The sequence below is a fragment of the Idiotropiscis lumnitzeri genome, unplaced genomic scaffold (genome assembly GCF_059441095.1).
Source record: "Idiotropiscis lumnitzeri isolate Australia: NSW breed Sydney's pygmy pipehorse unplaced genomic scaffold, RoL_Ilum_1.0 HiC_scaffold_96, whole genome shotgun sequence".
Lineage (NCBI taxonomy): Eukaryota > Metazoa > Chordata > Actinopteri > Syngnathiformes > Syngnathidae > Idiotropiscis > Idiotropiscis lumnitzeri.
In genome coordinates this window covers 496,732-511,413 of record NW_028283634.1, presented here as the reverse complement: position 1 = coordinate 511,413, position 14,682 = coordinate 496,732, and positions in this window count along the sequence as shown.

The window sequence follows — 14,682 nt, the reverse complement described above, 5'->3', positions numbered from 1 at the left end:
TTTATAACAGCTAAACCAAACGTTTCCAATGTAAATTTCCACCTTTATATAGTGTAGAAAGGCATCCTGAAGCCTGGAAAGTCATTAATTTGATTGTCCAGTATTTCCTTCATGAGATATTGCAACACTTAGAAAAAGTGTACAGCGCCAGCAGACAATGAATTTTCAGCACTAAAAAAAACGAAACTTCATTAACAGCTAAACCAAACGTTTCCAATGTAAATTTCCACATTTATAGAGTGTAAAAAGGCATCCTGAAGCCTGGGAAGTCATTAATTTGATTGTCCAGTATTTCCCTTATGAGATAATGCCTCACATAGCAAATGTGTACAGTGCGAGCTGAAAATGCATTTACAGCACTAAAAAAACAAACTTTTATAACAGCTAAACCAAACGTTTCCAATGTAAATTTCCACCTTTATATAGTGTAGAAAGGCATCCTGAAGCCTGGAAAGTCATTAATTTGATTGTCCAGTATTTCCTTCATGAGATATTGCAACACTTAGAAAAAGTGTACAGCGCCAGCAGACAATGAATTTTCAGCACTAAATAAACGAAACTTCATTAACAGCTAAAGTAAACGTTTCCAATGTAAATTTCCACCTTTATATAGTGTAAAAGGACATCCTGAAGCCTGGGCAGTCATTAATTTGATTGTCCAATATTTCCCTTATGAGATAATGCCTCTCATAGCAAATGTGTACAGTGCGAGCTGAAAATGCATTTACAGCACTAAAAAAACAAACTTTTATAACAGCTAAACCAAACGTTTCCAATGTAAATTTCCACCTTTATATAGTGTAAAAAGACATCCTGAAGCCTGGGCAGTCATTAATTTGATTGTCCAATATTTCCCTTATGAGATAATGCCTCTCATAGCAAATGTGTACAGCGCGAGCTGAAAATGCATTTACAGCACTAAAAAACCAAACTTTTATAACAGCTAAACCAAACGTTTCCAATGTAAATTTCCACCTTTATATAGTGTAGAAAGGCATCCTGAAGCCTGGAAAGTCATTAATTTGATTGTCCAGTATTTCCTTCATGAGATATTGCAACACTTAGAAAAAGTGTACAGCGCCAGCAGACAATGAATTTTCAGCACTAAAAAAAACGAAACTTCATTAACAGCTAAACCAAACGTTTCCAATGTAAATTTCCACATTTATAGAGTGTAAAAAGGCATCCTGAAGCCTGGGAAGTCATTAATTTGATTGTCCAGTATTTCCCTTATGAGATAATGCCTCTCATTGCAAATGTGTACAGCGCGAGCTGAAAATGCATTTTCAGCACTAAAAAACCAAACTTTTATAACACCTAAACCAAACGTTTCCAATGTAAATTTCCTCCTTTATATAGTGTAAAAAGACATCCTGAAGCCTGGGCAGTCATTAATTTGATTGTCCAATATTTCCCTTATGAGATAATGCCTCTCATAGCAAATGTGTACAGCGCGAGCTGAAAATGCATTTACAGCACTAAAAAACCAAACTTTTATAACAGCTAAACCAAACGTTTCCAATGTAAATTTCCACCTTTATATAGTGTAGAAAGGCATCCTGAAGCCTGGAAAGTCATTAATTTGATTGTCCAGTATTTCCTTCATGAGATATTGCAACATTTAGAAAAAGTGTACAGCGCCAGCAGACAATGAATTTTCAGCACTAAAAAAACGAAACTTCATTAACAGCTAAACTAAACGTTTCCAATGTAAATTTCCACCTTTATATAGTGTAAAAAGACATCCTGAAGCCCGGGCAGCCATTAATTTGATTGTCCAATATTTCCCTTATGAGATAATGCCTCTCATAGCAAATGTGTACAGCGCGAGCTGAAAATGCATTTACAGCACTAAAAAACCAAACTTTTATAACAGCTAAACCAAACGTTTCCAATGTAAATTTCCACCTTTATATAGTGTAAAAAGACATCCTGAAGCCTGGGCAGTCATTAATTTGATTGTCCAATATTTCCCTTATGAGATAATGCCTCTCATAGCAAATGTGTACAGCGCGAGCTGAAAATGCATTTACAGCACTAAAAAAACAAACTTTTATAACAGCTAAACCAAACGTTTCCAATGTAAATTTCCACCTTTATATAGTGTAGAAAGGCATCCTGAAGCCTGGAAAGTCATTAATTTGATTGTCCAGTATTTCCTTCATGAGATATTGCAACACTTAGAAAAAGTGTACAGCGCCAGCAGACAATGAATTTTCAGCACTAAAAAAACGAAACTTCATTAACAGCTAAACTAAATGTTTCCAATGTAAATTTCCACCTTTATATAGTGTAAAAAGACATCCTGAAGCCTGGGCAGTCATTAATTTGATTGTCCAATATTTCCCTTATGAGATAATGCCTCTCATAGCAAATGTGTACAGCGCGAGCTGAAAATGCATTTACAGCACTAAAAAACCAAACTTTTATAACAGCTAAACCAAACGTTTCCAATGTAAATTTCCACCTTTATATAGTGTAAAAAGGCATCCTGAAGCCTGGAAAGTCTTTAATTTGATTGTCCAGTATTTCCTTCATGAGATATTGCAACACTTAGAAAAAGTGTACAGCGCCAGCAGACAATGAATTTCCAGCACTAAAAAAACGAAACTTCATTAACAGCTAAACTAAACGTTTCCAATGTAAATTTCCACCTTTATATAGTGTAAAAAGACATCCTGAAGCCTGGGCAGTCATTAATTTGATTGTCCAATATTTCCCTTATGAGATAATGCCTCTCATAGCAAATGTGTACAGCGCGAGCTGAAAATGCATTTACAGCACTAAAAAACCAAACTTTTATAACAGCTAAACCAAACGTTTCCAATGTAAATTTCCACCTTTATATAGTGTAGAAAGGCATCCTGAAGCCTGGAAAGTCATTAATTTGATTGTCCAGTATTTCCTTCATGAGATATTGCAACACTTAGAAAAAGTGTACAGCGCCAGCAGACAATGAATTTTCAGCACTAAAAAAACGAAACTTCATTAACAGCTAAACCAAACGTTTCCAATGTAAATTTCCACATTTATAGAGTGTAAAAAGGCATCCTGAAGCCTGGGAAGTCATTAATTTGATTGTCCAGTATTTCCCTTATGAGATAATGCCTCACATAGCAAATGTGTACAGTGCGAGCTGAAAATGCATTTTCAGCACTAAAAAACCAAACTTTTATAACAGCTAAACCAAACGTTTCCAATGTAAATTTCCACCTTTATATAGTGTAAAAAGACATCCTGAAGCCTGGGCAGTCATTAATTTGATTGTCCAGTATTTCCCTTATGAGATAATGCCTCACATAGCAAATGTGTACAGCGCGAGCTGAAAATGCATTTACAGCACTAAAAAAACAAACTTTTATAACAGCTAAACCAAACGTTTCCAATGTAAATTTCCACATTTATAGAGTGTAAAAATGCATCCTGAAGCCTGGGAAGTCATTAATTTGATTGTCCAGTATTTCCCTTATGAGATAATGCCTCACATAGCAAATGTGTACAGTGCGAGCTGAAAATGCATTTTCAGCACTAAAAAACCAAACTTTTATAACAGCTAAACCAAACGTTTCCAATGTAAATTTCCACCTTTATATAGTGTAAAAAGACATCCTGAAGCCTGGGCAGTCATTAATTTGATTGTCCAATATTTCCCTTATGAGATAATGCCTCTCATAGCAAATGTGTACAGCGCGAGCTGAAAATGCATTTACAGCACTAAAAAACCAAACTTTTATAACAGCTAAACCAAACGTTTCCAATGTAAATTTCCACCTTTATATAGTGTAAAAAGACATCCTGAAGCCTGGGCAGTCATTAATTTGATTGTCCAATATTTCCCTTATGAGATAATGCCTCTCATAGCAAATGTGTACAGCGCGAGCTGAAAATGCATTTACAGCACTAAAAAAACAAACATTTATAACAGCTAAACCAAACGTTTCCAATGTAAATTTCCACCTTTATATAGTGTAGAAAGGCATCCTGAAGCCTGGAAAGTCATTAATTTGATTGTCCAGTATTTCCTTCATGAGATATTGCAACACTTAGAAAAAGTGTACAGCGCCAGCAGACAATGAATTTTCAGCACTAAAAAAACGAAACTTCATTAACAGCTAAACCAAACGTTTCCAATGTAAATTTCCACATTTATAGAGTGTAAAAAGGCATCCTGAAGCCTGGGAAGTCATTAATTTGATTGTCCAATATTTCCCTTATGAGATAATGCCTCTCATAGCAAATGTGTACAGCGCGAGCTGAAAATGCATTTACAGCACTAAAAAAACAAACTTTTATAACAGCTAAACCAAACGTTTCCAATGTAAATTTCCACCTTTATATAGTGTAGAAAGGCATCCTGAAGCCTGGAAAGTCATTAATTTGATTGTCCAGTATTTCCTTCATGAGATATTGCAACACTTAGAAAAAGTGTACAGCGCCAGCAGACAATGAATTTTCAGCACTAAAAAAAACGAAACTTCATTAACAGCTAAACCAAACGTTTCCAATGTAAATTTCCACATTTATAGAGTGTAAAAAGGCATCCTGAAGCCTGGGAAGTCATTAATTTGATTGTCCAGTATTTCCCTTATGAGATAATGCCTCACATAGCAAATGTGTACAGTGCGAGCTGAAAATGCATTTACAGCACTAAAAAAACAAACTTTTATAACAGCTAAACCAAACGTTTCCAATGTAAATTTCCACCTTTATATAGTGTAGAAAGGCATCCTGAAGCCTGGAAAGTCATTAATTTGATTGTCCAGTATTTCCTTCATGAGATATTGCAACACTTAGAAAAAGTGTACAGCGCCAGCAGACAATGAATTTTCAGCACTAAATAAACGAAACTTCATTAACAGCTAAAGTAAACGTTTCCAATGTAAATTTCCACCTTTATATAGTGTAAAAGGACATCCTGAAGCCTGGGCAGTCATTAATTTGATTGTCCAATATTTCCCTTATGAGATAATGCCTCTCATAGCAAATGTGTACAGTGCGAGCTGAAAATGCATTTACAGCACTAAAAAAACAAACTTTTATAACAGCTAAACCAAACGTTTCCAATGTAAATTTCCACCTTTATATAGTGTAAAAAGACATCCTGAAGCCTGGGCAGTCATTAATTTGATTGTCCAATATTTCCCTTATGAGATAATGCCTCTCATAGCAAATGTGTACAGCGCGAGCTGAAAATGCATTTACAGCACTAAAAAACCAAACTTTTATAACAGCTAAACCAAACGTTTCCAATGTAAATTTCCACCTTTATATAGTGTAGAAAGGCATCCTGAAGCCTGGAAAGTCATTAATTTGATTGTCCAGTATTTCCTTCATGAGATATTGCAACACTTAGAAAAAGTGTACAGCGCCAGCAGACAATGAATTTTCAGCACTAAAAAAAACGAAACTTCATTAACAGCTAAACCAAACGTTTCCAATGTAAATTTCCACATTTATAGAGTGTAAAAAGGCATCCTGAAGCCTGGGAAGTCATTAATTTGATTGTCCAGTATTTCCCTTATGAGATAATGCCTCTCATTGCAAATGTGTACAGCGCGAGCTGAAAATGCATTTTCAGCACTAAAAAACCAAACTTTTATAACACCTAAACCAAACGTTTCCAATGTAAATTTCCTCCTTTATATAGTGTAAAAAGACATCCTGAAGCCTGGGCAGTCATTAATTTGATTGTCCAATATTTCCCTTATGAGATAATGCCTCTCATAGCAAATGTGTACAGCGCGAGCTGAAAATGCATTTACAGCACTAAAAAACCAAACTTTTATAACAGCTAAACCAAACGTTTCCAATGTAAATTTCCACCTTTATATAGTGTAGAAAGGCATCCTGAAGCCTGGAAAGTCATTAATTTGATTGTCCAGTATTTCCTTCATGAGATATTGCAACATTTAGAAAAAGTGTACAGCGCCAGCAGACAATGAATTTTCAGCACTAAAAAAACGAAACTTCATTAACAGCTAAACTAAACGTTTCCAATGTAAATTTCCACCTTTATATAGTGTAAAAAGACATCCTGAAGCCCGGGCAGCCATTAATTTGATTGTCCAATATTTCCCTTATGAGATAATGCCTCTCATAGCAAATGTGTACAGCGCGAGCTGAAAATGCATTTACAGCACTAAAAAACCAAACTTTTATAACAGCTAAACCAAACGTTTCCAATGTAAATTTCCACCTTTATATAGTGTAAAAAGACATCCTGAAGCCTGGGCAGTCATTAATTTGATTGTCCAATATTTCCCTTATGAGATAATGCCTCTCATAGCAAATGTGTACAGCGCGAGCTGAAAATGCATTTACAGCACTAAAAAAACAAACTTTTATAACAGCTAAACCAAACGTTTCCAATGTAAATTTCCACCTTTATATAGTGTAGAAAGGCATCCTGAAGCCTGGAAAGTCATTAATTTGATTGTCCAGTATTTCCTTCATGAGATATTGCAACACTTAGAAAAAGTGTACAGCGCCAGCAGACAATGAATTTTCAGCACTAAAAAAACGAAACTTCATTAACAGCTAAACTAAATGTTTCCAATGTAAATTTCCACCTTTATATAGTGTAAAAAGACATCCTGAAGCCTGGGCAGTCATTAATTTGATTGTCCAATATTTCCCTTATGAGATAATGCCTCTCATAGCAAATGTGTACAGCGCGAGCTGAAAATGCATTTACAGCACTAAAAAACCAAACTTTTATAACAGCTAAACCAAACGTTTCCAATGTAAATTTCCACCTTTATATAGTGTAAAAAGGCATCCTGAAGCCTGGAAAGTCTTTAATTTGATTGTCCAGTATTTCCTTCATGAGATATTGCAACACTTAGAAAAAGTGTACAGCGCCAGCAGACAATGAATTTCCAGCACTAAAAAAACGAAACTTCATTAACAGCTAAACTAAACGTTTCCAATGTAAATTTCCACCTTTATATAGTGTAAAAAGACATCCTGAAGCCTGGGCAGTCATTAATTTGATTGTCCAATATTTCCCTTATGAGATAATGCCTCTCATAGCAAATGTGTACAGCGCGAGCTGAAAATGCATTTACAGCACTAAAAAACCAAACTTTTATAACAGCTAAACCAAACGTTTCCAATGTAAATTTCCACCTTTATATAGTGTAGAAAGGCATCCTGAAGCCTGGAAAGTCATTAATTTGATTGTCCAGTATTTCCTTCATGAGATATTGCAACACTTAGAAAAAGTGTACAGCGCCAGCAGACAATGAATTTTCAGCACTAAAAAAACGAAACTTCATTAACAGCTAAACCAAACGTTTCCAATGTAAATTTCCACATTTATAGAGTGTAAAAAGGCATCCTGAAGCCTGGGAAGTCATTAATTTGATTGTCCAGTATTTCCCTTATGAGATAATGCCTCACATAGCAAATGTGTACAGTGCGAGCTGAAAATGCATTTTCAGCACTAAAAAACCAAACTTTTATAACAGCTAAACCAAACGTTTCCAATGTAAATTTCCACCTTTATATAGTGTAAAAAGACATCCTGAAGCCTGGGCAGTCATTAATTTGATTGTCCAGTATTTCCCTTATGAGATAATGCCTCACATAGCAAATGTGTACAGCGCGAGCTGAAAATGCATTTACAGCACTAAAAAAACAAACTTTTATAACAGCTAAACCAAACGTTTCCAATGTAAATTTCCACATTTATAGAGTGTAAAAATGCATCCTGAAGCCTGGGAAGTCATTAATTTGATTGTCCAGTATTTCCCTTATGAGATAATGCCTCACATAGCAAATGTGTACAGTGCGAGCTGAAAATGCATTTTCAGCACTAAAAAACCAAACTTTTATAACAGCTAAACCAAACGTTTCCAATGTAAATTTCCACCTTTATATAGTGTAAAAAGACATCCTGAAGCCTGGGCAGTCATTAATTTGATTGTCCAATATTTCCCTTATGAGATAATGCCTCTCATAGCAAATGTGTACAGCGCGAGCTGAAAATGCATTTACAGCACTAAAAAACCAAACTTTTATAACAGCTAAACCAAACGTTTCCAATGTAAATTTCCACCTTTATATAGTGTAAAAAGACATCCTGAAGCCTGGGCAGTCATTAATTTGATTGTCCAATATTTCCCTTATGAGATAATGCCTCTCATAGCAAATGTGTACAGCGCGAGCTGAAAATGCATTTACAGCACTAAAAAAACAAACATTTATAACAGCTAAACCAAACGTTTCCAATGTAAATTTCCACCTTTATATAGTGTAGAAAGGCATCCTGAAGCCTGGAAAGTCATTAATTTGATTGTCCAGTATTTCCTTCATGAGATATTGCAACACTTAGAAAAAGTGTACAGCGCCAGCAGACAATGAATTTTCAGCACTAAAAAAACGAAACTTCATTAACAGCTAAACTAAATGTTTCCAATGTAAATTTCCACCTTTATATAGTGTAAAAAGACATCCTGAAGCCTGGGCAGTCATTAATTTGATTGTCCAATATTTCCCTTATGAGATAATGCCTCTCATAGCAAATGTGTACAGCGCGAGCTGAAAATGCATTTACAGCACTAAAAAACCAAACTTTTATAACAGCTAAACCAAACGTTTCCAATGTAAATTTCCACCTTTATATAGTGTAAAAAGGCATCCTGAAGCCTGGAAAGTCTTTAATTTGATTGTCCAGTATTTCCTTCATGAGATATTGCAACACTTAGAAAAAGTGTACAGCGCCAGCAGACAATGAATTTCCAGCACTAAAAAAACGAAACTTCTTTAACAGCTAAACTAAACGTTTCCAATGTAAATTTCCACCTTTATATAGTGTAAAAAGACATCCTGAAGCCTGGGCAGTCATTAATTTGATTGTCCAATATTTCCCTTATGAGATAATGCCTTTCATAGCAAATGTGTACAGCGCGAGCTGAAAATGCATTTACAGCACTAAAAAACCAAACTTTTATAACAGCTAAACCAAACGTTTCCAATGTAAATTTCCACCTTTATATAGTGTAGAAAGGCATCCTGAAGCCTGGAAAGTCATTAATTTGATTGTCCAGTATTTCCTTCATGAGATATTGCAACACTTAGAAAAAGTGTACAGCGCCAGCAGACAATGAATTTTCAGCACTAAAAAAACGAAACTTCATTAACAGCTAAACCAAACGTTTCCAATGTAAATTTCCACATTTATAGAGTGTAAAAAGGCATCCTGAAGCCTGGGAAGTCATTAATTTGATTGTCCAGTATTTCCCTTATGAGATAATGCCTCACATAGCAAATGTGTACAGTGCGAGCTGAAAATGCATTTTCAGCACTAAAAAACCAAACTTTTATAACAGCTAAACCAAACGTTTCCAATGTAAATTTCCACCTTTATATAGTGTAAAAAGACATCCTGAAGCCTGGGCAGTCATTAATTTGATTGTCCAGTATTTCCCTTATGAGATAATGCCTCACATAGCAAATGTGTACAGCGCGAGCTGAAAATGCATTTACAGCACTAAAAAAACAAACTTTTATAACAGCTAAACCAAACGTTTCCAATGTAAATTTCCACATTTATAGAGTGTAAAAATGCATCCTGAAGCCTGGGAAGTCATTAATTTGATTGTCCAGTATTTCCCTTATGAGATAATGCCTCACATAGCAAATGTGTACAGTGCGAGCTGAAAATGCATTTTCAGCACTAAAAAACCAAATTTTATAACAGCTAAACCAAACGTTTCCAATGTAAATTTCCACCTTTATATAGTGTAAAAAGACATCCTGAAGCCTGGGCAGTCATTAATTTGATTGTCCAATATTTCCCTTATGAGATAATGCCTCTCATAGCAAATGTGTACAGCGCGAGCTGAAAATGCATTTACAGCACTAAAAAACCAAACTTTTATAACAGCTAAACCAAACGTTTCCAATGTAAATTTCCACCTTTATATAGTGTAAAAAGGCATCCTGAAGCCTGGAAAGTCATTAATTTGATTGTCCAGTATTTCCTTCATGAGATATTGCAACACTTAGAAAAAGTGTACAGCGCCAGCAGACAATGAATTTCCAGCACTAAAAAAACGAAACTTCATTAACAGCTAAACTAAACGTTTCCAATGTAAATTTCCACCTTTATATAGTGTAAAAAGACATCCTGAAGCCTGGGCAGTCATTAATTTGATTGTCCAATATTTCCCTTATGAGATAATGCCTCTCATAGCAAATGTGTACAGCGCGAGATGAAAATGCATTTACAGCACTAAAAAAACAAACTTTTATAACAGCTAAACCAAACGTTTCCAATGTAAATTTCCACCTTTATATAGTGTAAAAAGACATCCTGAAGCCTGGGCAGTCATTAATTTGATTGTCCAATATTTCCCTTATGAGATAATGCCTCTCATAGCAAATGTGTACAGCGCGAGCTGAAAATGCATTTACAGCACTAAAAAACCAAACTTTTATAACAGCTAAACCAAACGTTTCCAATGTAAATTTCCACCTTTATATAGTGTAGAAAGGCATCCTGAAGCCTGGAAAGTCATTAATTTGATTGTCCAGTATTTCCTTCATGAGATATTGCAACACTTAGAAAAAGTGTACAGCGCCAGCAGACAATGAATTTTCAGCACTAAAAAAACGAAACTTCATTAACAGCTAAACCAAACGTTTCCAATGTAAATTTCCACATTTATAGAGTGTAAAAAGGCATCCTGAAGCCTGGGAAGTCATTAATTTGATTGTCCAGTATTTCCCTTATGATATAATGCCTCACATAGCAAATGTGTACAGCGCGAGCTGAAAATGCATTTACAGCACTAAAAAACCAAACTTTTATAACAGCTAAACCAAACGTTTCCAATGTAAATTTCCACATTTATATAGTGTAGAAAGGCATCCTGAAGCCTGGAAAGTGATTAATTTGATTGTCCAGTATTTCCTTCATGAGATATTGCAACACTTAGAAAAAGTGTACAGCGCCAGCAGACAATGAATTTTCAGCACTAAAAAACCGAAACTTCATTAACAGCTAAACTAAACGTTTCCAATGTAAATTTCCACCTTTATATAGTGTAAAAAGACATCCTGAAGCCTGGGCAGTCATTAATTTGATTGTCCAATATTTCCCTTATGAGATAATGCCTCTCATAGCAAATGTGTACAGCGCGAGCTGAAAATGCATTTACAGCACTAAAAAAACAAACTTTTATAACAGCTAAACCAAACGTTTCCAATGTAAATTTCCACCTTTATATAGTGTAGAAAGGCATCCTGAAGCCTGGAAAGTCATTAATTTGATTGTCCAGTATTTCCTTCATGAGATATTGCAACACTTAGAAAAAGTGTACAGCGCCAGCAGACAATGAATTTCCAGCACTAAAAAAACGAAACTTCATTAACAGCTAAACTAAACGTTTCCAATGTAAATTTCCACCTTTATATAGTGTAAAAAGACATCCTGAAGCCTGGGCAGTCATTAATTTGATTGTCCAATATTTCCCTTATGAGATAATGCCTCTCATAGCAAATGTGTACAGCGCGAGCTGAAAATGCATTTACAGCACTAAAAAAACAAACTTTTATAACAGCTAAACCAAACGTTTCCAATGTAAATTTCCACCTTTATATAGTGTAGAAAGGCATCCTGAAGTCTGGAAAGTCATTAATTTGATTGTCCAGTATTTCCTTCATGAGATATTGCAACACTTAGAAAAAGTGTACAGCGCCAGCAGACAATGAATTTTCAGCACTAAAAAAACGAAACTTCATTAACAGCTAAACCAAACGTTTCCAATGTAAATTTCCACATTTATAGAGTGTAAAAAGGCATCCTGAAGCCTGGGAAGTCATTAATTTGATTGTCCAGTATTTCCCTTATGAGATAATGCCTCACATAGCAAATGTGTACAGTGCGAGCTGAAAATGCATTTTCAGCACTAAAAAACCAAACTTTTATAACAGCTAAACCAAACGTTTCCAATGTAAATTTCCACCTTTATATAGTGTAAAAAGACATCCTGAAGCCTGGGCAGTCATTAATTTGATTGTCCAGTATTTCCCTTATGAGATAATGCCTCACATAGCAAATGTGTACAGCGCGAGCTGAAAATGCATTTACAGCACTAAAAAAACAAACTTTTATAACAGCTAAACCAAACGTTTCCAATGTAAATTTCCACATTTATAGAGTGTAAAAATGCATCCTGAAGCCTGGGAAGTCATTAATTTGATTGTCCAGTATTTCCCTTATGAGATAATGCCTCACATAGCAAATGTGTACAGTGCGAGCTGAAAATGCATTTTCAGCACTAAAAAACCAAACTTTTATAACAGCTAAACCAAACGTTTCCAATGTAAATTTCCACCTTTATATAGTGTAAAAAGACATCCTGAAGCCTGGGCAGTCATTAATTTGATTGTCCAATATTTCCCTTATGAGATAATGCCTCTCATAGCAAATGTGTACAGCGCGAGCTGAAAATGCATTTACAGCACTAAAAAACCAAACTTTTATAACAGCTAAACCAAACGTTTCCAATGTAAATTTCCACCTTTATATAGTGTAGAAAGGCATCCTGAAGCCTGGAAAGTCATTAATTTGATTGTCCAGTATTTCCTTCATGAGATATTGCAACACTTAGAAAAAGTGTACAGCGCCAGTAGACAATGAATTTTCAGCACTAAAAAAACGATACTTCATTAACAGCTAAACTAAACGTTTCCAATGTAAATTTCCACCTTTATATAGTGTAAAAAGACATCCTGAAGCCTGGGCAGTCATTAATATGATTGTCCAATATTTCCCTTATGAGATAATGCCTCTCATAGCAAATGTGTACAGCGCGAGCTGAAAATGCATTTACAGCACTAAAAAACCAAACTTTTATAACAGCTAAACCAAACGTTTCCAATGTAAATTTCCACCTTTATATAGTGTAGAAAGGCATCCTGGAGCCTGGAAAGTCATTAATTTGATTGTCCAGTATTTCCTTCATGAGATATTGCAACACTTAGAAAAAGTGTACAGCGCCAGCAGACAATGAATTTTCAGCACTAAAAAAACCAAACTTTTATAACAGCTAAACCAAACGTTTCCAATGTAAATTTCCACCTTTATATAGTGTAAAAAGGCATCCTGAAGCCTGGGAAGTCATTAATTTGATTGTCCAGTATTTCCCTTATGAGATAATGCCTCACATAGCAAATGTGTACAGTGCGAGCTGAAAATGCATTTTCAGCACTAAAAAAACAAACTTATATAACACCTAAACCAAACGTTTCCAATGTAAATTTCCACCTTTATATAGTGTAAAAAGACATCCTGAAGCCTGGGCAGTCATTAATTTGATTGTCCAATATTTCCCTTATGAGATAATGCCTCTCATAGCAAATGTGTACAGCGCGAGCTGAAAATGCATTTACAGCACTAAAAAACCAAACTTTTATAACAGCTAAACCAAACGTTTCCAATGTAAATTTCCACCTTTATATAGTGTAAAAAGACATCCTGAAGCCTGGGCAGTCATTAATTTGATTGTCCAATATTTCCCTTATGAGATAATGCCTCTCATAGCAAATGTGTACAGCGCGAGCTGAAAATTCATTTTCAGCACTAAAAAACCAAACTTTTATAACAGCTAAACCAAACGTTTCAAATGTAAATTTCCACCTTTATATAGTGTAAAAAGACATCCTGAAGCCTGGGCAGTCATTAATTTGATTGTCCAATATTTCCCTTATGAGATAATGCCTCTCATAGCAAATGTGTACAGTGCGAGCTGAAAATGCATTTACAGCACTAAAAAAACAAACTTTTATAACAGCTAAACCAAACGTTTCCAATGTAAATTTCCACCTTTATATAGTGTAAAAAGACATCCTGAAGCCTGGGCAGTCATTAATTTGATTGTCCAATATTTCCCTTATGAGATAATGCCTCTCATAGCAAATGTGTACAGTGCGAGCTGAAAATGCATTTACAGCACTAAAAAAACAAACTTTTATAACAGCTAAACCAAACGTTTCCAATGTAAATTTCCACCTTTATATAGTGTAAAAAGACATCCTGAAGCCTGGGCAGTCATTAATTTGATTGTCCAATATTTCCCTTATGAGATAATGCCTCTCATAGCAAATGTGTACAGCGCGAGCTGAAAATGCATTTACAGCACTAAAAAACCAAACTTTTATAACAGCTAAACCAAACGTTTGCAATGTAAATTTCCACCTTTATATAGTGTAGAAAGGCATCCTGAAGCCTGGAAAGTCATTAATTTGATTGTCCAGTATTTCCTTCATGAGATATTGCAACACTTAGAAAAAGTGTACAGCGCCAGCAGACAATGAATTTTCAGCACTAAAAAAACGAAACTTCATTAACAGCTAAACCAAACGTTTCCAATGTAAATTTCCACATTTATAGAGTGTAAAAAGGCATCCTGAAGCCTGGGAAGTCATTAATTTGATTGTCCAGTATTTCCCTTATGAGATAATGCCTCACATAGCAAATGTGTACAGTGCGAGCTGAAAATGCATTTACAGCACTAAAAAACCAAACTTTTATAACAGCTAAACCAAACGTTTCCAATGTAAATTTCCACCTTTATATAGTGTAGAAAGGCATCCTGAAGCCTGGAAAGTCATTAATTTGATTGTCCAGTATTTCCCTTATGAGATAATGCCTCACATAGCAAATGTGTACAG